The 27234-nt window shown below is 44.9% G+C and overlaps 1 long non-coding RNA gene across 1 annotated transcript in view; it reads right to left on the bottom strand.

Moving 5' to 3' along the window:
* The window catches only part of LOC118020892, a 77988-nt gene that overhangs the window by 7527 nt on the left and 43227 nt on the right, over positions 1-27234 (bottom strand). The window lies entirely within an intron of this gene.

Raw genomic sequence — 27234 nt, 5'->3', positions numbered from 1 at the left:
CGTGGCATTCATACCTCTGATGTGCCGATCCCTGCACAGAAAGGCAAGCAGGGACCGGGAGAGCCGTGGAGGGCGAGTCAGGAGTACGGCCAGAGATGGGGGCGCTGTTATTCCTAACAATAACAAACAACAACCCCAAACTCACTTGGTAAACATCACTCACTTTCTCCCCACCTGTTCTTGTGTTACAGACTGACAGCCCTTTTAATATGAAATAAATCAGGCAGGAGAAGGAGTGTCTGGAAGAACATACAGATTGAAAGCTGACTGACAGAACGCCTCCAAAATGCGCTCTGTTTGCATTTGCCTTTGTAGCAGCTAACTTGAAAGCATGTCAGGCGCTTTGAAGGCTGCGAGGTTGCCTTCTGAACCTGGAGGACGAGCGTGCTGTGTGCTTCCTGGAGGCTCCTGGCCAGGCGGGGGCCCCTGCTGTTTGTGCCCGAGGGACGGCAGAGCAAGCCGGGCCTGCAGATGCTGGCGGCCCCTTCCATCTCCCTCCCACGTGGGGGGCTAAAACAGCATTGTGTCTAATACCCGGTTTCCTACCGAGGTAGAAACAGCCAGTAGTCCCAAGCCAGTGGGCTCACACTGAGGCATTAGGGCCTCGTCACTTCTCACCAAGAAAACCTGCTGGTAATGAGCCGTGTCACCTTTCAAGGTGTGTGGTCAGTGGACATCTGAGTCAAGTGCACCCCCCACCTCAGCCCAGCCTCCAAGATGCTAAAGTCCCCTTGGTGAGCTGTCTCCTTGGATTTCCTGGACTGTCCAGTGTTCGCAGTTATCCTGCAAAGAAAATACTAGTACCTATCAGTCATGAGACAAGCGAAGTCAGCTTCAACATCATGCACAGGGGAAGTATTTCTGCTCTAAGGCAAGAAAATGCTCACGAAGTATGGGGTGGGCCGGGAGTAAGCCTGGAGGAAAAAGGAGAGAACAAGGCAGGAGGCGAGCGCCAGAAAAGCGTGCACCGCTGGAAAGGTGTCTGCCTTGCAGTCCCCATCCTGTCCTCTTCTGCTGGGATACCTGGGATACCCTGCCCGGCCTTCACACCCACCAGGCCCTTGCCCCTGCTAACCTGGCTCTTTGAGCATCCCACGAATAGCGGTTGAGTATCTGTGAAGGGCTGGTCCCTGTCCTGGATGTCAGAACTACAGTGATAAATAATTTGGACAAAGTTGCATCCTCGTGGAAATGACATGGCAGAGGGAGACAGTAAAGGAACACAATGTTATCCCGAACAAGGTAAGTATAGATTGTGCCAAATGCTGTAAAGGAAAGAGAGTTGATACACTCACTGATGCTTACCCAGTGAGCCAGGAGGCTTGCTTTGGGCACGGATCAAGGATGGCCTGCCCAAGGAGGCAACATGTGAGCAGACACCTAAGATGGGAAAAGAACCCAGTCACGTGACAAACAGGAGCAGAAGGTTCTTAGGGTGCAAGCACACTGACTGAGCCACGAGCGGTCTCGAATGGGCTCCCGATGGGACAGTCACACGACCTTCTAGCGTCTCCCTCATGGGGCTATTAAGATTAGAGGAGATGTGCAGAAATGGTTACACTGTGCCTGGCACAAAGTCAACACTCAAGAAATGATAACTGCTACTATTATTTTCAAAGACTTGGGTTCATTTCGAGGTGGGAAGGGAGTGTGAAATCAGCTGCTTAGGGCCATTCTGAGCCAGTGTGCCTGAGTCCCTGTGATGTCAGGCCACTGAAAGCATTCGAGTGCAATTATAAAGAAATTACTTTCCCAGCAATTAATCACGAGTATAAGATTGCCAATACATATCATTGCTGCATTATGACACATTGCATCACACAATCGGAATGTAGAGTAGAAAGGGGCCATTTGTAGCTGACCTTATTCAAGTCAAATCAGCTCAGTCAATTGAAAGTCAGTGGGAGTTTTGCCTGAGTAAGGGTCAAGACCAATTATTGAAAGGCATACTAGACCAAGGGGGTGTTTCTGAAGACATTACATCTCATAGTAATTTTTCACAGTTCAGAGAGATGTTGAAGTAGCACGTGTAGACAATATGGACAATACATTGTTGACAAAGGTTTTCTGTCCAATCCTTTATTTCAAGAGAGTTTATCTGCATCTTTTTAATTTTTTTTTTTTTTTTGGACAAATGCAAGAATACGGTAAAAAGTACAAAATGGCTGCGAGATGTATCTTAAAACCAAAGTAGGGTCATGGGAAGACAAAGACTTCTCAGCAACTATGCTATTAGCTTGGATTCTCGGCTAGAGAATTCCAGGCTAGAAAGCTCCACGGCCTAACTGTAGCCTCAGGCTTCTCCTCCATCTTGCAAGTCTCCCTTGGCTTTGGAGGATGCAACTGAATCTCAACACTGGCTTATACAAGATTTAATTCAGATTCTTAATCTACCACTAAAAAAAATAGTTATTCTATATATTTCAAAGCCAGCATTGTCTATGGATTACTTGCTGGTTTTTGTAATATCTGTGGGTCTACCCTCTTCCATTCCCCTCAAAATGTCAGTGAGCAACTAGAAGAAAAGGCTACTTAAACCCATTGTGGGTCTTTCACCAGTGCCTACTCTGTCTGTCCTCGCCAGCCTCCAAGCCTGCTTTACACCGGCTGGCTGGCTCATCGCCACCAAGATTTTTCTAGGGCTCTAAGAAAATCATTTGAATCTTGAAACATCTTTATAAAAGACTATTATAAGAAGATTTCATGTGTCTAACTTCGTCAATATATTCTTACTATGACGGGAGAACAAAAAGCAAAACGGCTCGGTAGACCGCAAGCAATTTGAGAACAGAAATCGTATCTTTTATTCTTCATACCCTTCACTATGCCCTACATTTATGAATCCTCCAATAAATAAGTGCTCTGTAATTGGTAAACTACCAAGAAGTTAAATTGCTTTGTCTAGACAGAGAGGATTGATTTGGACGGATGAAGTTATAGTTCAGATTCTATGTCCAAGGGGTAATAATGTTTCCAGACATGGAAGCTTGGTATGTAAGCTACCACAGGTCTTTAACTAGCCAAAGGGAATCAACTGAAACTTTGCAGCTGGAGGTTCTTGAAATTTGCACAAGATACAAAGTTGGGGGGAGGGCGCGTTTTATACAAGGGGCTTCTGGCTCTAACCAGGTGTAAGAAGGGGTTTGCTAATTGATAAGATATATAGTAGCCCAGGTTCCTAGATAATGAAGCCTGAGGCAAAAGCTTAGGTGCTGAGCTGTCGTTGAGTGGTGTAATCCCACAGAAGTAAAAGTAAGCGGAAGGGGAGTTAAGTCCGGGAAGGAGGGAGCGCAAGAAGGAGAGACATCGAGCTGGGCTCCATGGAAGTACCGGCACAGCTAACCACTCAATGGTACAAGATGGTCTTGGGCAAGGCCACGTGAATTACCGCCTTCCAGACAATCTGCTGGGGGTGGCAGGGCAGGGAAGGGCAGGAAGACTCACTTATCCATGGGCTCCCATACCTCAATGGGCAAAGGTTGGTATTAATCCCCTGTGATGAGTGATTTTATGTGTCAACTTGGAGGGTGTTTGGATGAGATTAACATTTAACTCAGTGGCAGCCGCTGGCCTTCTGACTGGAGCTGCACCATGGGCTCTCCTGGGTCTTGAATCTGTCTCAGATCGGCCCACACTGCACCTGTTGGACTTGCCTCCATAATCAGATGAGCCAACTTATTATATATACATATGAATATGTATATTCATTTTATATATACATACAATTCATTATGTATATATACATGCAGTTCACACATACACACACACACCCCCCACTGGTTGTTTCTCTGGAAAGCCCTGACTAATGCACCCCTGTATTTCCAAGCTGCTTATGCAGAGGTACAGACTGGTGCTCCAAGCAGTTTCATTTATCAGTGTTACACCTATAAAAGGCAGTGGCCATGGTGACTTGGGAGAAGCAAGTGGCCAAGGGCTGGGAGGTAGTTCAGGCAAGAGGGTCTGAGGTGAGGCCTGAGAGTGAACAGCATGGAGGGGAATGCCAAACGAGGCTCTGATTCTCAAAAGGTGCTTACAAAGCCTCCTACAGTAGGCTTGTGGGTAAGGTGAGAAAATGTGTGCTCACCTTACAGCGGGGTAAATTTTCAAATAACAAGACAACATATACTCCAGAGTACCCAGGCTTGAATGCCACTATCTAGATGTGTGACCTTGGGCCAGTTATTTAGCCTCTCTAGTTCCTGTTTTATTGGTTTTTGAAATGAGACCATTCTGGATTGGTGATGTTCAGGCCTTCCCTCAGCTCTAAAAGTTATATTTACCTCTCCGATTTGGACAAACACTTAGACACGTAAAGATTCCATAAATCTGACACATTCAATGTCAGAAGCAGAATTGTTAAATATTTTATTAATAGAAATAAGGGGCCAAAGTCAATACGAGGGAATTTTGCAAAGCTAAATGTCAAGCCCTGCATTTGGGACCAAGCAACCAATTCTACAAGTACGGATTAGGGGAGACTTGGCTTGAGAACCATCTGGATTAAACAGCAACAGCCAAGCCCGGGATTTCTGTTGACCCCAAAGTCCAATGAGTCAACTGCTCAATAAGCAGGTACCCATTACTGGGGTTTCTGCACTGAGACAGGGGTTGGATAAGATGGGTCAGAGGGCCAGGGCCTCCGATGATCCAACTAAGAATTCCCAGCTTCATTCACGCTTATCCTGTCCCTTTAGCCTTTGCCTCGGTCCAACTAGATTGTGGCCCAGGGCACAAGAGCCACGAGGTCAAGTGCCCCTATCGGATTTTAATGGGATCACTGAATGGCACAAGGTCACCCGGAGAGCCTCCCAGCTTTTCCTTCTCTTTATCCTCCAGGAGTGATTGTTCTGGATTGTGGCTCCCCTGCCTGGTGTATAAAGTCACCTAAACACAAAACTCATAACCAGAAGGCAGCTTCAGGAAGCCTCGCTCAGCTCTTCAAGAGTTATAGGCATTAAAAGGCGGTCCCCTGGAGTGCTCTGCCACTCTGCTGACTGGAACCAAATCTATCTTAAAGTTGGAAATATGATCCAGGTGGGGATGGACTGTGATTTAATGCCATTCAAGTACTATAGGGCACACTTCTTAAAGAAACCGTTGTAAATTATTTGTGGCTAATGCCACCGGTGGATGGAGGGCATGGTATATTCTCAAGTACAAGAGCCCAGCTTGTATCTAATAATTGTTATATCTTCTCTGAAATTTACTGCCGATGTCTCAATTTTAACAATTTAAATAACAAGATTAACCAAGTGGAACAAAGCTCAGGCAGGCTGGCGCTCTTGATGAAAGGAGGACAACTCTTATGTCTGAGCGCATTTTACTTTGACATGAGCAGTGACACACAGAGATGAAATCTGGTTAAAGTGGCAGCCTTCTCAACCTCATGACAGCTTCTTAGGCTAAGCACAACAATTTCAAGAGAGTGCACGCATACACTTGTTAACTTTACTCAGGAAGACTGATTAGGGACAATGCTTATGAATATGATAATAAGAGGTGGGAGCTGGAAAAGTAAGCTAAAGAAGCCAGGTAATTGGCATTCTGTTTTCTTCACTTCTAATGGAGTGCTCTGCAGTCTTAATTCTTTGGGTGTATCAGTTTGTTTAGAAACGAGGTGAATCTCCTCCGAGCACCAAGTCTTAATGATGATAGCACATTTTTATTTGACCTGCTGCTGAGTTGCTGTAGATACTGTGAGTGGCCACATGTGATTTCCCATAGATGATAGGCTCATTACCCTTTTGATGCTCTTTACTCCCCGTCCTGAAAGTCCCAGAATTTTAAAAGATGTTTCATGCCCAAAGTTATGTAACACATGCAAAGCAAGGCCTATTCTGAAGGAAAGCCGTGTCCTTGACAGCTACACACAAGGCCATGCTGGGAAGCTGCAACATGACTAGTAGAATTCCCCCAAATTGCAAGATCTTACAGAAGAGTAAAGAGACTAGCCTATGAGCAGCAAGAGCTCAGAAAAGCTGTTTAACCTTTCTGGATCACTATTTCCTCTACAGTAAATCCCGAGAACTGGATTGTGATATCAAGTTCCTTTGAGCTCCACTGTCCTATGAGTTTATGCTCCTAATCTAAGGGCAAGTAAAACCAATTCAAATTCACTTGCATTATTTTAAGCTAAATACCAAAAGTCTTAATAGGGTACAACCACTCAATCAAAAAGTCTGGCAGTTTCTTAAAAAGTTAAATATGCCCCCAGCATACGATTCAACCATTGCACTTCTAGGTATTTCCCCAAGAAAAATGAAAACTGAAGTCTACATGAAGTCTTGGACACAAATGTTCATTGTGTCTGTATTTATAATAGCCCCCAAAAGAAAACAACCCAAATATCCATCAACAGGTGAATGAAGAAATAAACTGTACTCTACACAATGGAATACTACCCGGCAAGAAAAAGTGATGGATTGTCGATGCACTCAACAATATAGACGAGTCCCAAAATAAGTACGCTGAGTAAAAGAAGCCAGACAAAAACAGTACATACAATATAATTCCATTTATATAAAACTCCAGAAAACGGAAACTAATCTATAGTCATAGAAAAGCAGATCAGTGGCGCCTGGGGACAGGGTGGGGAGGGCATGAGGGAGAGGGAGGATTTACAAAGAGTCACAAGGAAACTTTTGGGGTGACATATATGTTCACTATCATGATTGTGATGACGGTTCCATGGGTGCATATATATGTCAAAACCTGTCAAAGTATATACTTTAAATACATGCAGTTTATTATATGCCAATTACATCTCCAAAAAAGTAGTTTTTAAAAACAAAAAGTCTAAATACTATGCATAAACCTTAATGCGAGTTCTAAGATGTATCTCAAAGAATCAGAAATGTGTGCTGAGATGTGGAGTATAAGGGTGTTTGGTGCAGTAACCTATTTATACAAACGAAAAAAACTGAAAACAGCCTAAATGTCTAAAAGGAAAGAATTGATTAGGTAAAGCATGGCACATCTTTATGCTGGGATGTGATGCGGTCATTAAAAGTCTTGACAAGGGGCGCCTGGGTAGCTGAGATGGTTAAGCATCTGGCTTCGGCTCAGGTCATGATCCCAGGGTCCTGGGATCAAGCCCCACATCAGGCGCCCGGCTCAGTGGGGAGCCTGCTTCTCCTTCTCCCTCTGCCTCTCCCTGCTCATGCTCTCTCTCTCTGTATCTCTGTGTCTCAAATGAACAAATAAAATCTTAAAAAAAAAAAAAAAGTCATGACAAAATACTGTCATGAAAAACTGATCAATTTCAATGTGAAAAAAGCAAGGTACAAAGCAACATGTAGAGCATAATGAAACTATATGTTTTTAAAGTCTGTGTTGGAAGTTGATAATTAATCACCCTTCTCTCTTCCCCTCCAACTGAGAAGCAGAGTAAAGAGCTGGGCGAATGGAGAGCAAAATATCAGCTTTGTTACTAAGCATTTTGGAAAAACGTAGCTTGGAGCTAAGGCAGAGCGGGCTCCCTACCTTTCCTCCGTGAATCATCCTGAGCCACAGAGCACTACAGCTCACTGCGAGGCCAGGCCAGCCCTGCAAAGTTTATCCCTGTGTAGAGTTCTCAACCCCACGTTACTGGCATGTTGGGTGGGGCTGTCTGACACGGTGCAGGTTATTAGCATCCCTAGCCATCACCCATCAGGTACCAGAGAACCAATCCCCCAAGCAGTGTGACAATGAAGAGCCTTTCCCACGTGTTTCCAAATGTCCCCCAACCAAGGGAGGTGAGCTGCCCCGGCTGAGAACCCGCTGAGTGTTGAGGATAAGCGGAGGTGAACCTCCTGAACCATGAGTGGAAGGGGCATGCTTAAGTAATCCCCCTTATCCCCCCTCCCTCCACAAAACCCTCTTCCCATGGGCACAGGGGAGTAAGTGAGGCAACAGAGGGAAAAGTGAAAGTACTCTGCCTAGTACCTCCTTAGGGAAGGAAGTTCCAATTTAATTGTCCGAAGTAAAAACCCAAGGAGAAAAAAAGGAATGGCTCCCCTTGCAATCTAAAGGTGAAGAAAAAGATCTGGAAGGACATATGCCCTGCTGCTATCACGGCTACCTTCCCTGGCTGGGTAGTGGGACTGAGACAGAGGGGGAGCATTATGGGTGATTATTTTGTTTGGCTCTAAGTATTTTTGGTTTTTCAAGTTTTCTTAATACATGACTCTTGATACTTGGTGGGGTGGGAGGGTGAGGGGCAGCCCCTTTTTCATATAAGAGAAAAAGTAAACTAAAAGGAAGGAGAGTTCCTGAGCTTTCCAGAACTACAGTGCTAGGCAGTACCTGGCCTAAGACTTCCCCTCCCCACTTCATGATCCCCAGGGCACTGTCATACTTTGTGAAGATGCCATTTGGGGACGTGTTGCCCATCACCTATGGTATTCAGTGTTGCTCTGAAAGTGTCCAAAGTGTTCTGTACATGGGATTAGATTCCGCTTTCACTTTTCCTTAGTTGATAAAGAGCATCAAGCAATTTTTCTAGAATGGCCTCTACTTAGCATCCTCATGGGATTGACATTCAGGCATGCCCTGGATCAAGCTTCTCAAATTGACCCAACCAAAGCCTCACAGGCTTCAGTCTATTGCAAAACTAAAATTACAGAAAGTCATTGACATTCAACTATCTAAAGTTTTTAACACCAAAAAATACAGTGCAATATAATGGTGCTACTCATAATATAATTACATGATTTGTGTTCAGATACTAATTTATAAAGCCTTATCCGTAGCTTTGTCCTATATAGGAAACAACGTTGTGCAGAAACCATCTTCCTCTGTCCTGCTATCCTGCAACTCTACCCATGGCCTCATTTGAAGATAACATCAAAAGTCTGGGTTGATGCCCTTTGAATGTAAGCCTGGTTCCCACAGCCCCTCATCCTCCACCTTGTGCCAGTGTTGTCTCAGATGCAAGCTCCAGCCCTCATTACAGACTCAGTCTCTATGGTGCGTCTCCTGGAGGGGCGGGGGACAGGCATTTGGAAACACATGCTCTGAGAGAAGGAGGTCAGTGACTCAGGTGGCAGAGACCCAGGTAGCAGATCAGTCAGACGATACTGGGCTTGAACCATTTCAATCCAGGTCCCTGTTTGGGTGAGACATTTTCACAGGAGACACACAGTGCCGAGTCAGTGAGATCCTTGTGGGGTGGGCTGGCCAAAATTTCTGAAAAGCAACACCTGTGAAGACTGTTTTTAGTTCTTGGATAGCTTCAGATGGTCTCTGTGGCATTTGCTACAACCACAAATGGGAAAGCCTTAAAGAAACTTCCATTTTTTTCTGATAGCGAAAATTCTGGATTGGTATAGGATTGTGTGTGTTTGTGTGTGTAAGCTTACAGAAGCACTTCCCCATGTTCCTTGGCTGCATTTTTAGCAAAGTATCCCAAATTTCCTTTGGGATCTCTCTCTACCATTTCAAGCGGCTGATCTGCTACCCGAGTCTCTGCCAGCTAAGGCATGGACATCCTTCTCTTCGAGTCACGTGTTTCCAAATGCCTGATCCTCCCCCCCATCCCTCCAGGGAGTAGGTCAGGAAAAAAAAGTTAAAAACACACCCTGAATCCTGCCAGGCAAGCACTGAGCAACCAAGAGTACTACATCAAGAGCCGAGGCTCTGGTTGGCAGGTGAGAAACTTGGAACCAAAAGCAGATTGGGATTACTCAGATCCTGGGGCATGCTGAGAACTACATCAGGGAATTCTCCAAGATCTTTCCACACCAACCAATGGTAAGACATACATTTTATGTTGCGATCCAGGACACGTATAACTAGCTACACATGGACACAGATATAAACACATAACTGAAACCAGCTCCCAAAACTGCCTGCCGTGTAATAGCTATTCAGTAATTATTTCTCAAAGGAACTAAAGCCAAACCAAACCTTAGAGAAACCATACTCACCTCACCAGATGCCATGTGCTCTGATAGTTCCTATTCTTTTTCATTTCTTTAACAAGGTAAGGAGTTGCAACCCACTAAAGTGACATCACCACCACTAACAGGTAGCCTGTTCTGAAAGGAGTTTCAGGCACTGCCTGTCCCTCATTGAGGACTCCTGAAACTTGCCAGGTAGGAAGCGGGGGCTTCGGGACCCTGGAGGCACGCAGGCCAGCCACGGCTCTATCTGGGTCAGGCAGAGTACCGTCAGGTGGAGTGAGGCCACCGCAGAGCAGCAGGGGAGACCTATGTTCTATGTCTCCGTTCTAGTCCACACATTGTCCCACTGTCCCCTCACACGAAACCATTCATCAAACCCAGAAACAGAGTCAGAAGTCAGAAGTCAGGCTGGCAATCACTTTGCTTCGATATCTTGTCGGAGGATCGGGAAGAGGGGGGAAACAAGGGTTACTTAAGCAGCTGTGAAAATCATGGAGCAACTTGGCAAATGAAAAATCCACTCAGACCCACCAGCAGCACAAAAGTGAGGAATTAAACAACTTTGTAAATAAAGGGATCATTACTCTCGATGCATTAATACACACTTAAGGCCTATTGAAAACTTCCCATTTCAAGATAAATGAAGAGCATTAGCTGTTCATTTGCCAAGCCAGATGGGCTGTTTCCACAGCCTGGCGCTGGAGGTCGGAGGCCTGGGTCAGCCCAGGACTGGCTCGGGTGGCAAGCCAGCGGGTCGACGTCAGGGACCCAGGAGGGGCAGGTCCCTGCATTCCCGCTCTGGTGAAGGTTGTAACCACGGCCCCGTTTTTCACTCAAGGGATGTCCTCAGCACACACCTGATGAAGTTGGGAGGAAAGTTCTACACCAGTGCATTTGCCTCCTCTGCGTTTCATCATCCTTCACCAAATAAGCATAATTGCTCCATGTTGAAGAGGTGCCAAGGACAGAGGCACTGCTGGTAATCGCCTAATGGGCGGGCGAAATGAGGTGTGAGGCACATCGGTGTGAAAAAGGCAATAGCCACAAGTTTATTAACATTGGAAATTAAAATAAGCTCGGCCCCAGCCAGGCAGTCCTTGCTGAAATGAATCCCATTATCCCTCTAATAACGGCACAGGGGCTCAACTGAATGCCACCCAGGGGGTAGAGAGGCCTCAATGCAGGTCACCTCTCTGCCAGCTTTGAGGAGCTGAAGGCTGTCTGGTTCACTGAGGACGATCACAGAGGAAACACGAACAGCCCTGCCCGCCTCGCCCCTGCAGCTCCTCCCACTACACTGAAACCCGTGGGCAGGCGGGGAGCTGCGAAGGGGGGAAGCCCACCTCTATGCCATTTGGACCTGGGCACCTTTTTCAATAGTTGATGAATGGAATTTGCAAAGGTGTACTGTAGGGCTCTGGAATGGGATCTTTTCTCTCTTTTTTTTTAAGATTTTATTTATTTATTTGAGAGAGAGGGAAAATGAGCAGTGAGTGGGGAGGGGAGGGGCGGGGGGAGAGGGAGAGAGACAGAAGCAGCCGTCCTGCTGAGAACAAAACTGACAGAGGGAAGGCATTCAGAGGAATAGGGGGACTGGCCAGGCCAAGGCAGGCTTTGAGCTGGGAACTAGGAGACAGTAAGCTTGGGGGGAGGGTGGCACAGGGAAAAACACGTCGGGGAGTTTGGATTTAATGCTGGATTTAAAGGGAAGTCGTGTAGGTTTCAGGCATGAAGAATTATGTGATTAAAGGATTTAAATCACTTAACATCGCATTTGCTTTACATTAAAAAAATATGTTTGGGTTTTAAATTTTAATTCACCTTCAATTTCATGAATTTCATTCACTATTATATTCAAAGCCACTTACTTCAAATGGGAGTCCCTGCTGACCAGAAATCCAACTGTATTTCCCTGGTCCATTCACTCCCTTTGTTTCGGAGTGAAAATTTTGTAACTTTTTCTCTCTTCTCAAACTTCCGGCACATCTGCTTGGGTCCTGCTCTCAGGGCTGACCTGTCTCTTCTTCCTACTCCACCTACTTCTACCCACCGGCCTGCCTTTGGCCTGATGCTTAGCCCCTCCGGTTTCCGCCAACACCTCCACCTGTGGCCAGATGGCTCCTCCCCTACTCAAGGATGCTCCTCCCACTACCATTGGCACACAAACAGCAGCAATTGCTCTCCTCTTAAAAAAAAAAATCCTTTCTTGTCCTCATGGTACAGTGCTTGTCCCATTTCTCTGCTCCCCTTTGCAGGATGACTGCTCAGAAGAGCTGTCTACACTGGCACACTGCACTGTCTCTCCTCCTGTTCTCTCTAGAATCCACTCCAAGTAGGCTTGACCCGGCCCCTCCAAAGAAACCACTCCTTGGTAAGGACACGGCAGACCTGATGACCTATGGTGTTGCTAAATGCAATGGTCAACTCTCCATCCTCACCTTCTCTGAACTCTTGGCATCCTCTGCCCCAGGATGCTGCTCCTTCTCAGTCTCCATCTGATTCCTTCCCATTTTTTCAACCTCTAAAAATTATAGTGAGTCCTTGGCCTCTTCTCTCTCTGAACTCTATCCCTAGTTGATCTCATCCACGGTTGAGGCTATAAACACTGCCTATCTGCTAACAAGTCCCACATTTATGTCTCCAGTTTGGACTACTCCCAACTCCGGAGAGGTCTCTACTTGGATGTCTAACAGGCATCTGGAATTTAATATGTCCAAAGGTGAACTCATGGCTCCTGCCCCACCTCCCACTCCCCTGCCACCCACACCCCCGCCTCTATATGCATTGCACCAAAACCTCCCTTCCCAGCAGCCTTCTCAATGGCAACTCCCTCCTCCCCTTTGCTCAGGACTAAAACCTCAGATCCTCACCTGCTCTCACACCCTCCATTCCAGTCCATTAGGAAATCCAACTGACCCTGATTCCAAACTAAATCCAGACTGACCACTTCTCACCATCTCCACTGCGATCTCCCTGCTCCAAATCACCATCCCTCCCAGGATCACTGTGACAGCCTCCTAGCTGGTCTCCCTGCCTCCAGCTTTGTCCTAATACAGCCTATGCTCAACACCGCAGCCAGAGCGACCTTCGTAAAGTAAAAGTCGAAGCTTGATCACTCAGAATAGAATCTGACCTAATTCCAATGGCCTAAGAAGTCCTACCCTCTCTGGCCCCAGCTACTTCTCTATCCTCTCCCTCTCTCCCTCTGCCCAGCCCCACGGGCCCCTGGCTGTTTCTCAAACACACCTTTGCACATACTGCTCGGGCTGGCTGCAGTGGAATTCTCCCAGAGGGTCCCATGGCTGGCTCCTTCAGTTCCCCCCGATCCTGCTCAGTGTCACCTACCTGCTCAGTGAAGCCTTCCCAACCACTCTGTATAAAGCACACACACACACTGTCCCCACAATTCGCTTTGTCTGCTTGACTTCTCCATTCAGCTTATTGCCATCTGTTAAACTGAATCCGTAAGTGTTCATCGTCTCTCATTAGAACAGAGCTCATCTGGGGTAGGGACTATGTTGTGGTCCCTCCCGTGTCAGTGCCTAATATGTAGTAGGAGCTCAACAAATACTCGTGGGATGAACAGTACTTATTGGAACCCACTCTTTGAAGCACCCGCTATGTACAAGGAAAACACAAAACCCCCCTCTGCTCCAGCCATCCAGGGGCTCAGTGGCCAAGGCCGGGATTAACCCCCACAGCTGCCACAAACACTACCTGAATGCACAGCCCTGCCGGCCCACCGGCCCCGTCCCCACCCCACCGCAGGATTATCAAGACCAGTGTCTTCTGCCCCCTGTTCCCTTGCCTGGGAAAGGAGTTTTCTGATGCCAGGGGCTGCCTGGTTGCTTCCCTCCAAACAAACATAATCGACTGTAACCCACAGTTTCCTTCCATTAAGCTGAGGGAGCAGTGGCCAGGATGCCAAGTCTCAGCACTTCCATTTACTTACTACGTCATTTTGGCCAAGGTTTTTAATCTCCTGAATCTCAGCTTTCTTCAAAATAGGCTGGAAAAAGTAAAGCTGACTTCTAGAGATGTAATGGGATTAAATGAAATGAAGAGCAGGTAACACTTGATGGACAGCACTTGCTCACTGGATGTTGGTTTCCTTTCTCGTCACACCAAAAGGTGACCCTAGAATCACGCTGAAGTTACAGTTTCTAACCCAACACTCAACTGTGGCCCTCCAAAAAAGCCTGGCCAGGGCTCAGCGGTGGTGGAGACCAGCATAGGCTGTGTGAACCTGTTTAGGCCATTCTCCCCTTCCCCTCCTCTTCCTCCCTCTCCTCCTTCACACAAGCCCACAGAGGAACAGACTGCCCTTGGCTTCCTTCTTGCATTTATGGCAGACCTTCTCCGTCCTGCAAGGGTGGTGAACTGAATTCAGAAAAGTGACAGGTCATTACAAATATACTGCATGTTGTAAAATAAAAGAATGTCCTTGTTAGAAAGCCAAATGACTTACTTTGGGAGTAACTTTAAATGATAGGCTTAGGATACTGCAAATGCAGAGTGCACGTGTTACACTTTGGTACAGTACTTTCTTTTTTTTTTTTTTTTTAAGATTTTATTTATTTATTTGACAGAGAGAGAGATAGCTAGAGCAGGAACACAAGCAGGGAGAGTGGGAGAGGGAGAGGCAGGCTTCCTGCCGAGCAGGGAGCCCGATGTGGGACCCGATCCCAGGACCCCAGGATCATGACCTGAGCCGAAGTTCAGACGCTTAACGACTGAGCCACCCAGGCGCCCGGTACAGTACTTTCAATATACACATGGCACTCAAATATCAATACATGTGGATGTTGGCATTAATCTTTTAACTGGAATGATCTCTGACGGTAACTCTCCATTACTCAGCTCTCTATTGATTTGGGTTCAGACTTGGAGAAGACTCAGGCCAGGTCTCCACTGAGGAGAGTGGCATGGAGAGTTGGTAATTATCCAATGAATTCCAGTAATTATGCAATGAATTACAAATTGTCTATACCAGCGTTTCCTGGAATGTTTAATTCAGCAACATACCTGTGCACTTTCCAGGACACATTTGGAGGAGTGGGTTGGAGAAGAGGGATGTTCAATGGGGAAGCCTGTCTACTTCCCACTGCCTAGTACTTGTCCCCTACATCCCCTCACCCCAACATATTCCTATAAACGCATGCAACTCACACGACTTTGGGTTTCAGTTTCCCACCATCCCTTCTGCTTCCAAAGTAAAAACTCTAAAGTAAAAGAAAAAAAAAAAAAAGCTAAAGAAACCCTAACTGACTGTATGTGTTACATTGAGTAGGTACTGTCTGCATTAGATGGCTTAACTAAAATGCTGTGATTACTACTCTGAAGCCAGGACTTTGACACAGGTCATGGACCTCTTTAAGAATTGGGAAATAACAGGATGCCTGGGTGGCTCAGTTGGTTAAGCGACTGCCTTTGGTTCAGGTCATGATCCCGGAGTCCTGGGATCGAGTCCCGCATTGGGCTCCCTGCTCAGCAGGGATACTGCTTCTCCCTCTGACTCTCCCCCGTCTCATGTTCTCTCTCTCAAATAAATAAATAAAATCTTTAAAAAAAAAAAAAGAATTGGGAAATAACAGGCTCTACCCTCAAAGCTCAACTTGGTCTGGGTACATCTCTGCTTCTCCCCAAGATATATTTGATTGCTGAGGTTCCCAGACTCCTGCAAACCTACCATTTTTGAACCCACATTAGCAGGGTTGAGTCCAACATGAGTCATATGTGTCTTTTGTTGGAGAAATCATTTTTTATGCTTATTTTCAACAACAAACTTATCAAAGTGAGTGACTACCAGAAGCTGGGTAGTTTTGATGATGAATGAGTCTGGGAATGAGGGAGAAGCCTCCAGATACTTCTGAAGACATAGCACCTCTCCCATGTTCAATGGTCCTTTCCTTTGTACTCTGGCATAACAAGTATTCCTTGCACTTTCTTCCAAATCAGATGATGACAATACTAATTGAACTCCTGGGATTTCATATTCCCTTCTGGTCCATGACTCATGATTAGCCAGATGACCAAAGTAGGTCATAGTAGATTCTTGATTCTTGTCAAGGTGACCACAGGGCAAGAGAAAGCTTGTTAAAGCTCTCATTCCTCCATGAGTTCAGGTTTCCTTCTGGTGCAGAAATGGTAGGTCCAGGAGCATTTCTCTCTTCAGCATAATCACAAAGGCACTCACCACTGACATACAGAGTGTGGAGTCTGATGGGGTCAGGTACTGGGAGAAGTTATCACGTCTACTTTAGTGGGTTTCTGTGTCAATCAGGAAACTCGTTGGGCTCCCTCAGGAACCTTACAGTGGTCTTTGAGACCCTCTCAGGTCCTCAACCAAGGACCATTAACCCATGTGTTCCATTGGGCCTCCCTGCAGCACTCATGCTATTGGCTATTCAGGCAAAGGGGGCAGAATTCATTCAACAAATGTTTATGAAGCACCTGCCATAACCAGCCCTGTGCTAGACCATGGGGTACAATAGTTAATAAGGTAGGCACTGCTGCTATCCTCACAGAGATTGCTCTGTAATGAAAAGAGCCCTAGGCTTGTGGTCAGAAGGCCAGCATTTGAATCCAGGCCCTCCTGCTTTATCTCTTTGAGCCTCAGTTTACCTTAAGCAAAATGAAGGAGATGGCTCTATCTACCTCCCTACCTATCCACTACATAGATCAGATAAATATGTTGACATGTTCTGTAAACTTCTATAGTTTACATTATGGGAAGATAAGGTATGACCATTGTAGAAATTTAAAATTCTTTTTTTTTCATTCTCAAAAAAATGGAAAGCAGGGACTTAAGCAGATATTTATACATCCATATTCACAAGCAATATTCACGAGAGCCAAAAGGTAGAAACAACCCAAAGATCCACCAATAGATAAACAGATTAACAAAATGTGGTATACACATACAAGGGAATAGTATTCATCCTTAAAAGGGAAGAAAATTCTGACACCTGCTACAACATGGATGAACTGTGAAGACATTATACTAAGTGAAACACATCAGACACAAAAGGACAAATATTGTATGATTCTACTCACACGCAGTAGCTAGAGTAGTCAAATTCACAGAGACAGAAAGTAGAATGGTGGTTACCGGAAGCTGTGGTGAGGGGGAGGGGCAGGGGGGAGGGGCAGTATTGCTTACTAGGTTCAGAGTTCCAGATTGGGATGATGAAGTTCTGGAGATGGATGGTGCTGATGCTTGTACAACAGCACGAATGCACTTAATGCCACTGAACTATACACTTAAGAATCTATACACTTAAGGGTTAAAAAAAAAATGCTTTTGGGAACACAACTGTGTGTGTAAGCACCAAAGCCAAGCGCCAGCAGCTTTTCCTGGAGGGGGTTCCTGACCATGCACCAGCCTGGTGTCCCCCCACTGCCTGCAGTCTGGTCTGCACGCTGCCTGTCAGCCCAAAGAGAACTGACCCAACTATTCATGAGCTCACAAGGTGTGCTGTATATAAGACCAAAACAGGGGCGCCTGGGTGGCTCAGTTGTTAAGCGTCTGCCTTTGGCTCAGGTCATGATCCCAGGCTCCTGGGATCGAGCCCCGCATCGAGCCTCGCATCGGGCTCCCTGCTCCGCGGGAGCCTGCTTCTCCCTCTCCCACTCCCCCTGCTTGTGTTCCCTCTCTTGCTCTCTGTCAAATAAATAAAGTCTTTAAAAAAAAAAAAAAAGACCAAAACATATCACTAACTTTTTTTTAGCAAGAATCACTATCAGAGATAATTTAAGTCAGTGTCCCATCCTCTCTGCTTTCTGTCGGTAAGTGTTTATGGGAAGCAATATGGAGGCTGTTTGGTGAACACTGGAGCAAGACAGGGAAGACTAAATGTTTAAGTGGCAACATGAGAGGATGGGATGTTCTTGCCAAAGGGACCTGAATCCTTGAAGTCTGTCCGTGACACACATGTAATGTCTGTGGCTTCCATCACCGTATTGGGGATGCCTCTTCCAAGGATCAGAAATGACCAGTCCACTGACTGCTGATCCCTCTCCCTGGAACAGGTTCTGGGTGGGCCCTGCTAACATTTGCCCCTGAGACTCTCTTTTTCGTCCTGTTTCCAGGGGTGGACAACCCTCCCCCTTTCCGATCAAATCATTCTGTCTTTAGATTTTTTTTTTAAGATTTTATTTATTTATTTGACAGAGAAAGAGACAGAGAGAGCACAAGCAGGGGGAGCAGCAGAGGGAGAGGGAGAAGCAAGCTCCCCACTGAGCAGGGAGCCCAATGTGGGGCTTGATCCCAGGAACCTGGGATCATGACCTGAGCCGAAGGCAGACGCTTAACAGACTGAGCCACCCAGGTGCCCCTCTTTAGATTTTCTAATAAAATGTTCAAACAGGCTGTATTTGAGTTGTGTGGGCCTGGGCACTATTTCGGCTCCTTCAGATGACTTCTAGTGCCTCCACTCTGACGCATTTTGTGTTGAAGGTTTAAATCTCAGAGACGAATGACTGTCCCTCTTTATAGAGTTCTTGGGAACACCTCCTGGAGCCCCCAAGTACTGGCAACAACTACTATTACCCATCCTTTCCTGTTTTCTCAGCACATGGGTGACTAAGGAGAAGCCAAAAGATCTCCTTTCTGTGCAGTTGACCCAGGGACATAAACAGGAGGTGTCTCTCACAGTGACTGATGGAGAAACGATGATCTTGCTGGAGAGGCAGGCCTTCCCTCTTTTAGCTCTCCTTTGGCTCTGGGTGCCAGTAATTGCCCGCTGCCCATGACAAATGGCAGGTAAATCCCAGGCAGAGAGCTCAAAATGGACTTTGGATATTTCTCTTCCTGGCAGACTCTTGTGCAAAGAGATGAAGTGTTGCTGGCACCAAGGATGTCTCCACTCAGATCCACCTGGCGGAGGTCAGGGATGAGGACCTGGCGCGGACTTTACCTTCAGCAGACCAGATCTGCCGATAAACAAAGGGAACCCTGGTTTTGAGCCTGGTCAGCTTCTTAATCCTCTATAAGCACACACATCACTCATGGCAAATTCTTATCCCAAACTGGAATGCACCAGAAGAAATCAATTTATGACGGCAGATGTTTTTTCTCTTGCTTGTCTTCTCTTAAGCAAAATGAATTGCACAACTAGCAAGATTGATAGTAATAATATTAAGTCCATAATAATGCAAATCAATTCTTAAGTGTGAGACATGGGAAGATAAGTTGGGGAGAAGTTTGTGACAAAGGCACGGTTCTTAAGAGACGTTATAGCATTATGTCAGGTACTACCTTCAACCTGGCGAACATGGACTCAAGGGTCAGACCAACCTGTGATCAAATCCAAGCCCTCCTACCATGTCGTTCTGGGTCATGGTTAGGCCATTTCATAAATCATAAAGTGGAATAAAAAGGTTTGATAGGAGAATTAAATCAGAGAGCATGTATCAAGAACCCAGTACCATGTCACTTTGCACATACTAGGGGCTTAAAAAGTGGTGGTTCCTGTCTCCCTTTCTTCAATTCCTAAACAAGCACAGCCTAGCTTGTGCATTTAACAAGTAGCTCCTGCCTCAAACTTCATGTCCTTAGAAGATACAGCAAATCCATACCTTTGATAAATAGCTCCATAATAGGCTGATCTTGTGTTGTATATCCCAAAATCAAATGGACAGGCAAACATCTAGGAAATCTAAAAGAAGCAAACTTTCAAGAGAAAACCCATTTCTCTGACCCTAGGGCATATCACAGTGTCACAGGCTGATGTGACAGGAACTCCCCCAACCATTTCCACCAGGAAGAAAGTTCTGCCTAGGTCCACCCAGCAACTAGTCATACAGGGGAGTTTAGTGTGGAAGAGATTGGGGAAGAAAGCAAGAAGAAGTGAGAGGCCACCAGCTTGCCCTTGACCTCTGACCTCATCTCAGTGCCAATTTTAGGATGCCCCAATCCCTTTCAGCCATCAGAGCTTGAGAATTTTGGAAATATGGCAGGTGCTTGAGCTCCAGCAGAGCAGGCTGCCCAGGCACTGATCGAGAGAGGGCAAAGTGGAGAGATTCGGGGTCTCCTTGCTCCGCTTGTCCTTCCTCAATAGCCCCCTTGAAGATTATAGATCCCCTAAGACCAAATCACTTCCTTTTTAAGCCATCCTCACATTTGGAACTGCCATAAAGACAGCGATAAAATGAGAGGTACCCTCAGATAACCATTTGCAGGTGTTCCAAGATGCAGTAAACCATTTGAATCCCCCCTTAGGCCAGTGGGTTCACTCCATCTGTGCTTGCAATTCAGCCGAGACCAGTCTTTTCTGATGTGCGGATTTCCTGAAATGTCTGTTTCTCCTTTTTTTTTACATACCAAAGAAGAAAAATCAGCATTTCTATCCACATTATTAGAACCAAAAATAGCCTCTTTTCTCCCCAACCCACATCACTGCTGCATTACAAATACATTTTGTACATCCACCTTAAAGGTTGTTGTGTTTCCCTCCTGCTTTCTCCTTTCATTATACAAGATTTCCAGTTATTCAGTATTTTGTTCTCATTAGAACACTGCTTGTCACATGTTTTCACTAGAGACATTCATCACCAAGGTCAAAGGGTGAATATCGTGATCTATTACACTTAGAGGAATCTAATGAAAAGCCACATAATTATCCAATTTAAAGAGAAGCATGTAAAAAAGAAGGGGACCACTTGCTATAATTTAAATTGTTTTGTTTCCCTGAAGCAAAATTCAGCACCTGATTGACAGGACCTAATGATAATTCTTATTGATATGGTGATGTTAATTGTGGAGAGATATTTAATAAGTCTCATATTCCGGAGGTAAATGTGTGCTCTTAACCTGCACCTGAACCTGATTTTTGATGCAGCGTGGGGATGAGGTACAGATACAGATAAGTGAGCACAAGTGGATTTTCAGTCTTGTGTGGCAGAATGGAAATTGGAATCTTCAGAATCTATTAGGAGAACAATTCCACAGTTGCTCACACTTTTATAAATTATACTGTATGCTATAGAAAGACACAGAGTCAGGGGAGGTTCAAGAGAGGATGTGTTGTGACTTTGCAGAGAAGTTTCCAGGGTGGTACTGGATGGTGGCATTGTGTTGTTTTTAATCAGAGACACACACCGAAGACCGAAGACCGGGATCTGTATTCATTTTCAAACAAAATGGACTAATGAAGTCCATTCCCTGTATCACCTCTCTCCCACCCCCAGGCTCACCTTGCAGAAAAAGAGGCTAACTTTGAAACCTAGGTAAATTCTTGGAAGACAATAAATTCTTATACCATGAAAAAACCATTTGAGAAGAAAAACCATTTTTAGGCCTAAATCTCCAAAGGAAGTGATGGGTGGGGGCTGAAAGTATCAGCCAGATCTCATACCATCATGAGATCTCTGGGCTCTGGGAACCAGCTTCTGGGGCTGTGGACGGAACCAGGGTCAGCACTGACTTTCTGAGAGGCCGTTTCCAAATCGTTACCTAGACGGGAGAAGATAACCCTCCAGACATGGTTATGTTTGACTCTGCAAGCTACAGCCTGTCCTCACAAAGAAGCTGTGCATTTTTCGTGTTCTTATTACATTCTAGAAAAGTTTTAAATACTGGAACTTTAAAACTAAATCTGCTGTCAAAAGAATTGATACTCATATAGCCATCTTTGTGCAAATAATACAAAGTAAAAAAAAAATGAAACCTACTCTAAAGACAAAAAGACTTGAAAAATAAAGTGTTCTAGATCTGAAGGAGGGAACTTCAAGTTGTGAAACTGAGTTCAAAAATTTTTTTGAAACTCTGAGTTAACTCAGTCTTCCATTTTTACTTATGGAAAAAGACTGTTACATGGTTAGCATTTTAATACGATATTCTGGTCAATATAATTATTCACACCAAAATAATTCCAAAATAAGCAAGCCAAAGATGGTTATAAACTGAGTCACAGTGGGTCACTGTTACCACAAACTAAGAGCTGTCAATTTACAAATAGGAACATGAGAGTTAAAATGTAATCATTAAAGAGGTGTCACAGAAAACAAGAGTAATTGTTAATGAACAAATATTTCAAATGTTCAAAGCATTCCACGATAAGATTCTTTTGAACATGGCATCTGGGGTCTGGGATACAGTGGAGGACCAGTAAGTGAGCAACGGGCAAGAAATTCTGTTTTTCTTTTTGCTTCCTGAATTTGCTTCATTATTTTTGCTTTTAATACACACACAAACACACCTTGAAATATTCCAGATATAAATTATATTGACTTTGAGCCATGTAGTCACCTTAACTGGAAAAAAAAGCCTAAGTTAACTGGAGACAGGAAAATTGATCGCAGGTTATGATACCAATGGCAGCTGAAACAACTGCTATGATTTTCAACTTCCTAGGCCAAAGCATTACATCATGCACAGGAGATTATAATTTCTCTGCACACTTCTGGTATCTCAATACCTGCAAAGCGATATGCTGGCAAATTGAAGAGAGTTCAGAGAAAAGCAATAAAGATAATTAAGGAGGCCCTTAGATTGACTGATGGAAAGAGATGAAAAGAATTAAGTGTGGCCCAGTGATGACCTGGTGGTTCTAGGAATGATATGCAGCTACCTGGAGGGACAGGATTCCCGTCTGCGGTACGTATTAGTCTACACAGAATCACAATGAAATAATAAACACACAGAACCTGGTGCTGGTCCAGGTCAAACCCTGGGCTATGCTTGTGCTGGGCAGCTGTCAACCCTGAGCTTCTGTGCCTCTCAGTGTGGGATGAGGATAACCCCAGAACTAAAAAAAGCTGGCATGTTACCAAGGTCCCCCTATTTCCACTCTGGTTGCTTGTCTAATCACACAGTCATCCTATGCCACACACCTGGTCCTTGAAATGGCCTGCACCCCAAAAGGGAAGTTGTATGGGTTGGTTGACATCATGGTTAAGTCTGGGTTCAAATCTCCACTCCCACGCGCTTCCCAGCTGAGTGACCTTGGGAAGTTACTCAACCTCTCTGAGTGGCTCTTTCCTCACTTGTAAAGTGGAGATAATAATGGCCTTCTCCTAGGGTTGTTGGATGGAATTGTTCCCATAAAGCTCTTCTGAGAGTGTCTAGCCTACAGTAAGCACTCAATACACAGCAGCTATTGTTCTTGTTTGTTATAATTAGCAGCAATAGCAGGGAAAACCCTAAAGATCAACAAAGATTTTATCCTCCTTAATAGGGGTTCTGGACCCTAAAACATTCACCTATGCGTTGCCTGGCCTGGGGGACTATGCCAGAGTCGGAGCAGATCCCCAAATCCCAAAGATCTCTTCGGTATGACAACATTTCTGGTTTCCTTTACACCTATTATAGGTTGGGGACCAAATGTCCCAATTTGCCCAGCCCAATCCTGGTTTGTGCATGTTGACTCAAGGTAATTACTAATAGCACCTCCTTTCACTCATAAGGGTCATAGTCATGATGATGAATGATATGGTCACCCTAGTTACAAGTCTCTTGACATCTTTTTCTCTAAATCTTTTCTATCCTGTGCCACCTCTTGAGTTTCATAAGTATATTAAAGTTACTTTTCATTAGTCCTTACCTTATCTGAGTAAGCACTTTTCATCAATCCTTACCTTATCTGGGTCAAATGTTGAGGGTGGCCCTGAGTTTGACTTAAGGGTTTCCCTCCATTTATTTCAGGGTCTGGTGAATGGATCCATGTTCACGCTAGCCGCATGTTGTCCACATCTTAATGTGCTCAGGTCAAAGAACCTGGCCAGTCAGCCCATCCTCAACAACCTTTCTCCATCCCCATTTTCATTTTAGTTGATTTTCTCTGGAAAATTTCCAATGCCACTGGAACTCCTGTAAGAAGCACAACTGAAACTTGACTTTGTGTTTTTTTTTAATTGAATGAAATAGTCCCCCTTTTCATTCCAGTGTTTGAAGCCAGAAGATCTAGGTTTGAGTGCCAGCTTCATTTGTACTGCCTGTAAGAACTCACATGAGTCACTTCTCCCTGATACTCAGTTTCATGATCTCTGCAATGGCAGTAATATGCAGGTAGTCAGGTTACCTACAAATACATCTTCAAAATAGCTTTATTTCTTCCCTTCCAACCTGTATGCCTTTTTTTTTTTCCTGCCTTAATGCACTGGCTAAGACCTCCAGTACGATGTTGAATTGAGGTGCTGAGAGTGAACATCCTTGCCTTATTCCCATTCTTATGGGCAAGGGATTTAACGTTTCACCACTAACTATGATGTTATCTATAGACTTTTCATTGATGTCTTCCATCAGAGTGAAGCAGTTCTCTCCTAATCCTAACTTACTGAGAACGCTGAGTCTTTGTCAGATGGGTTTTTCCTATTTATTGAGATGATCACATGATTTCCTCCTATATTCTATAGTTTACTACATTACAATGATTAGTTTTCAAAAGATTTAAAGAATTTTACATTCTTGGGATAAATCCCACGTACTGTCAGACTCAAATTGCTAATATTCTGTTAATGATTTTGTGTCTATATTATTAGTGTAATACCATAAGAAGGGTATTTTTACTCTCTTCCTATATTTGAGAATCAAATGAGATTGCAAATGTGATTGTAGATTGCTAAGTGTTATCCACATATAGGCTCCAAAGCTGCTGCACCTGCTAGAAATGATGACAATGCATGGCACAAAAGTGACCTTGCCATGGCAATAGCCCACTGGCTGGTCAGGAACCAGGCTCAGTCTGACTCATCCCTAGTCTCTCACAAATGTAGTCATAACCTATAATTCAGAACCCTCAGCCTGTGAGTTTGGCAAAGATGTCTCCTGGATTTTCCATGGAGGCCCCAACTTAAAATATTCTCTCCTATTGTCAAATCTCATCACACCATGTGTTCTTATTTTGAGTTTAGAGTATTTTTCCCTGAATGCATTGACTTATTCCTGCCTCAAAAGAAACTCATCTGCACTTGCCTGACTACTCAAGTGGACTCAAAACATTTTCCCACAATCTGTCCAAATACAGGAAATGGTAGAGTTTATGATACATGTATAGTTTCAATACATCTATAAAGATTCCAGCTTCTAGGGGCACCTGGGTGGCTCAGTCGTTAAGCGTCTGCCTTCGGCTCAGGTCATGATCCCAGGGTCCTGGGATCGAGCCCTGCATTGGGCTCCCTGCTCTCTGGGAAGCCTGCTTCTCCCTCTCCCACTCCACTCCCCCGGCTTGTGTTCCCTCTCTCGCTGTGTCTCTGTCAAATAAATAAAATCTTTAAAAAAAAAAAAAAAAGATTCCAGCTTCTACTTGGAAGTTTAAAGTCAAGTAAGTTTCCTTAATTTTGACAAAGGTTATTAAAGGTATCATAATTTGTATATCCCTTGAGTAATCCCGCGTGTTCTTGCTTTCATTTATTTATTCAGCAAATACCTACTGAGCTTCTGCTAGGCGCTAGGCATTGTTCTAAGAGCAGGAGATACTGCAAGGAACAAAACGGGCAAGGTAGTGTCCTCCTAAGGCTAGCGTTATTCAGGTGCTAATTCGATGCTGAAGCCCTGCAAGTGGGTGCCAGACAGCGCCGCCTAGAGCCCTCTTTAGGACCATGACACTCACCCGCCTAGTTGCAGGGAGTTTGAGCTACTTCTAACTCACATCTTAGGCCCTCTCTAGGCCCTGCCCTTGGCTAAGGGAGCTGCCTCATCAGAGGTTACTTTCCCTTCTAGCCATATCTCATGACAGGTAAATGGGAGGAAGGAGCACTATAAAAGCCCAGCCCCCTTGCCTCAATATAGGACCGCTCTGAAGGGCCATTCTAGCTCTAGATCCTAGCTTCACTGAAGTTCAACTCCTCCTTCTGTGCCCTTCTCCTTCCCTCATCCCTCTCAAGTATTGTTTCCAGAGCATTCTCCAATCAACTTCCGGCATACAAATCCCCATCTCAGAGTCTGTTTGCTGCAGAAATGGCCTTAAAACAAGGCTAAATCCTGACGACTTCTTAAATGCTACCTCTGGGAGGAGGTAAGAGATTAACTGAATGACTACTAAATGTCTTTCTTCAAAAATAGCGGAGCTTAAAAATATACTGCACCTAAGTAGAAAAGTTCATTGAGAAAGGGAAAACTTTTTTCCATAATTAAAGCCATAATTGACAATTCCTTAGGGAAATCATGACTCACAGCTAGCATACTCCCCAAAAGTTCAGTAAACAAACACAACCACCCACCATCATGGAACAAGAGTTTCAGGAAAAACTTGTCTAACATTAAAAGTTCAGGTATGAAATGCCACAGACATGAACTGTGCCAGTCACTACAGCACTGTGAAGTGGGCAGGACTCTCCACTATGATGTGGGTCACAGGTTGCCACAAGCCATGAGAGGGCATTTCTGTCTCACACAAGAACTTTTATCACAGAGCGACATAGAATCTTCAACACATGCTGCATGGCTTGTGACATTCTTTCAAGTTTGGTCCCTTTTGAAAGGCAGAGCAAAATCTGTCAACGATGCAGCGAGACACTGCAAGCCACAAGGGAACTTTTGAGTGGGAAAAGATGAGGATACCCAACCAGCATAGGACAGTTCATGGTGTGTGTGTTTTCCAGTACCCAGCAGGTGCTTAGTGAATGATTCCTGGTGCTGACTGCCCCCAGTGATGATGTGCCCTCATGATATGATAGCACAGGGTAATATGGCAAGCCCCTGATGGTTCAACAACTATTTATTCAACAGTGTGTCAGCCAGGTTGAAAACTAAGCTGAATAACAAAGAGACCACCAAATACAGTGGCTTTTTTTTTTTTTTAAGATTTATGTATTTATTTAAGTAATCTCTACACCCAATGTGGGGCTCTAACTCACAACCCCAAGATCAAGAGTCCCATGCTCTACAGACTGAGCCAGCCAGGCACCCCAATACAGTAGCTTTTAAAAGCACAAGTTTATCCCACACTCATGTAATATTATAAGGCAAATGGTCCAGGTTGGGGGAGCTCTGCCATATATAGTCATTTAGATGCATGTTTCACCTTTCATCCAGCTGTTCTGTCACCATCCAGAGTGGTGCCCTGTTTATGTGGTCAAGCTGAACATGGGCACCGCCATGTTCCTACCCTCAGGAAGGTGAGTACCAGTCTGGGAGCTAGGCCTTGGTTTCTGAGCAAATGAGGCAGAAGTTACACACGTCACTTCCTCTCTCCTTCCTCAGGTGATGACTTGGGCATCTAGCTACCCAGCCCTACAGGATGCTGCTCATGTGGTCTAGCTGGGCACCAGGCAATATGCAGCTTAAATCCTATTACTATAGGAAGGAAAACAGACTCAGATGGACAACTGGCAGTCTGCCAACAATATCAACTTTGAGCCTGGCATCTGCCAGGGCTGGATGGATGGCAATGAGACAGCAGACCTATAG

The sequence above is a fragment of the Mirounga leonina genome, unplaced genomic scaffold (genome assembly GCF_011800145.1).
Source record: "Mirounga leonina isolate KUSES-001 unplaced genomic scaffold, KU_Mleo_1.0 Mir_174, whole genome shotgun sequence".
Classification (NCBI taxonomy): Eukaryota; Metazoa; Chordata; class Mammalia; order Carnivora; family Phocidae; genus Mirounga; species Mirounga leonina.
The sequence above is the reverse complement of the archived record's forward strand: the minus strand, read 5'-3'. Positions and strand labels throughout refer to the sequence as shown.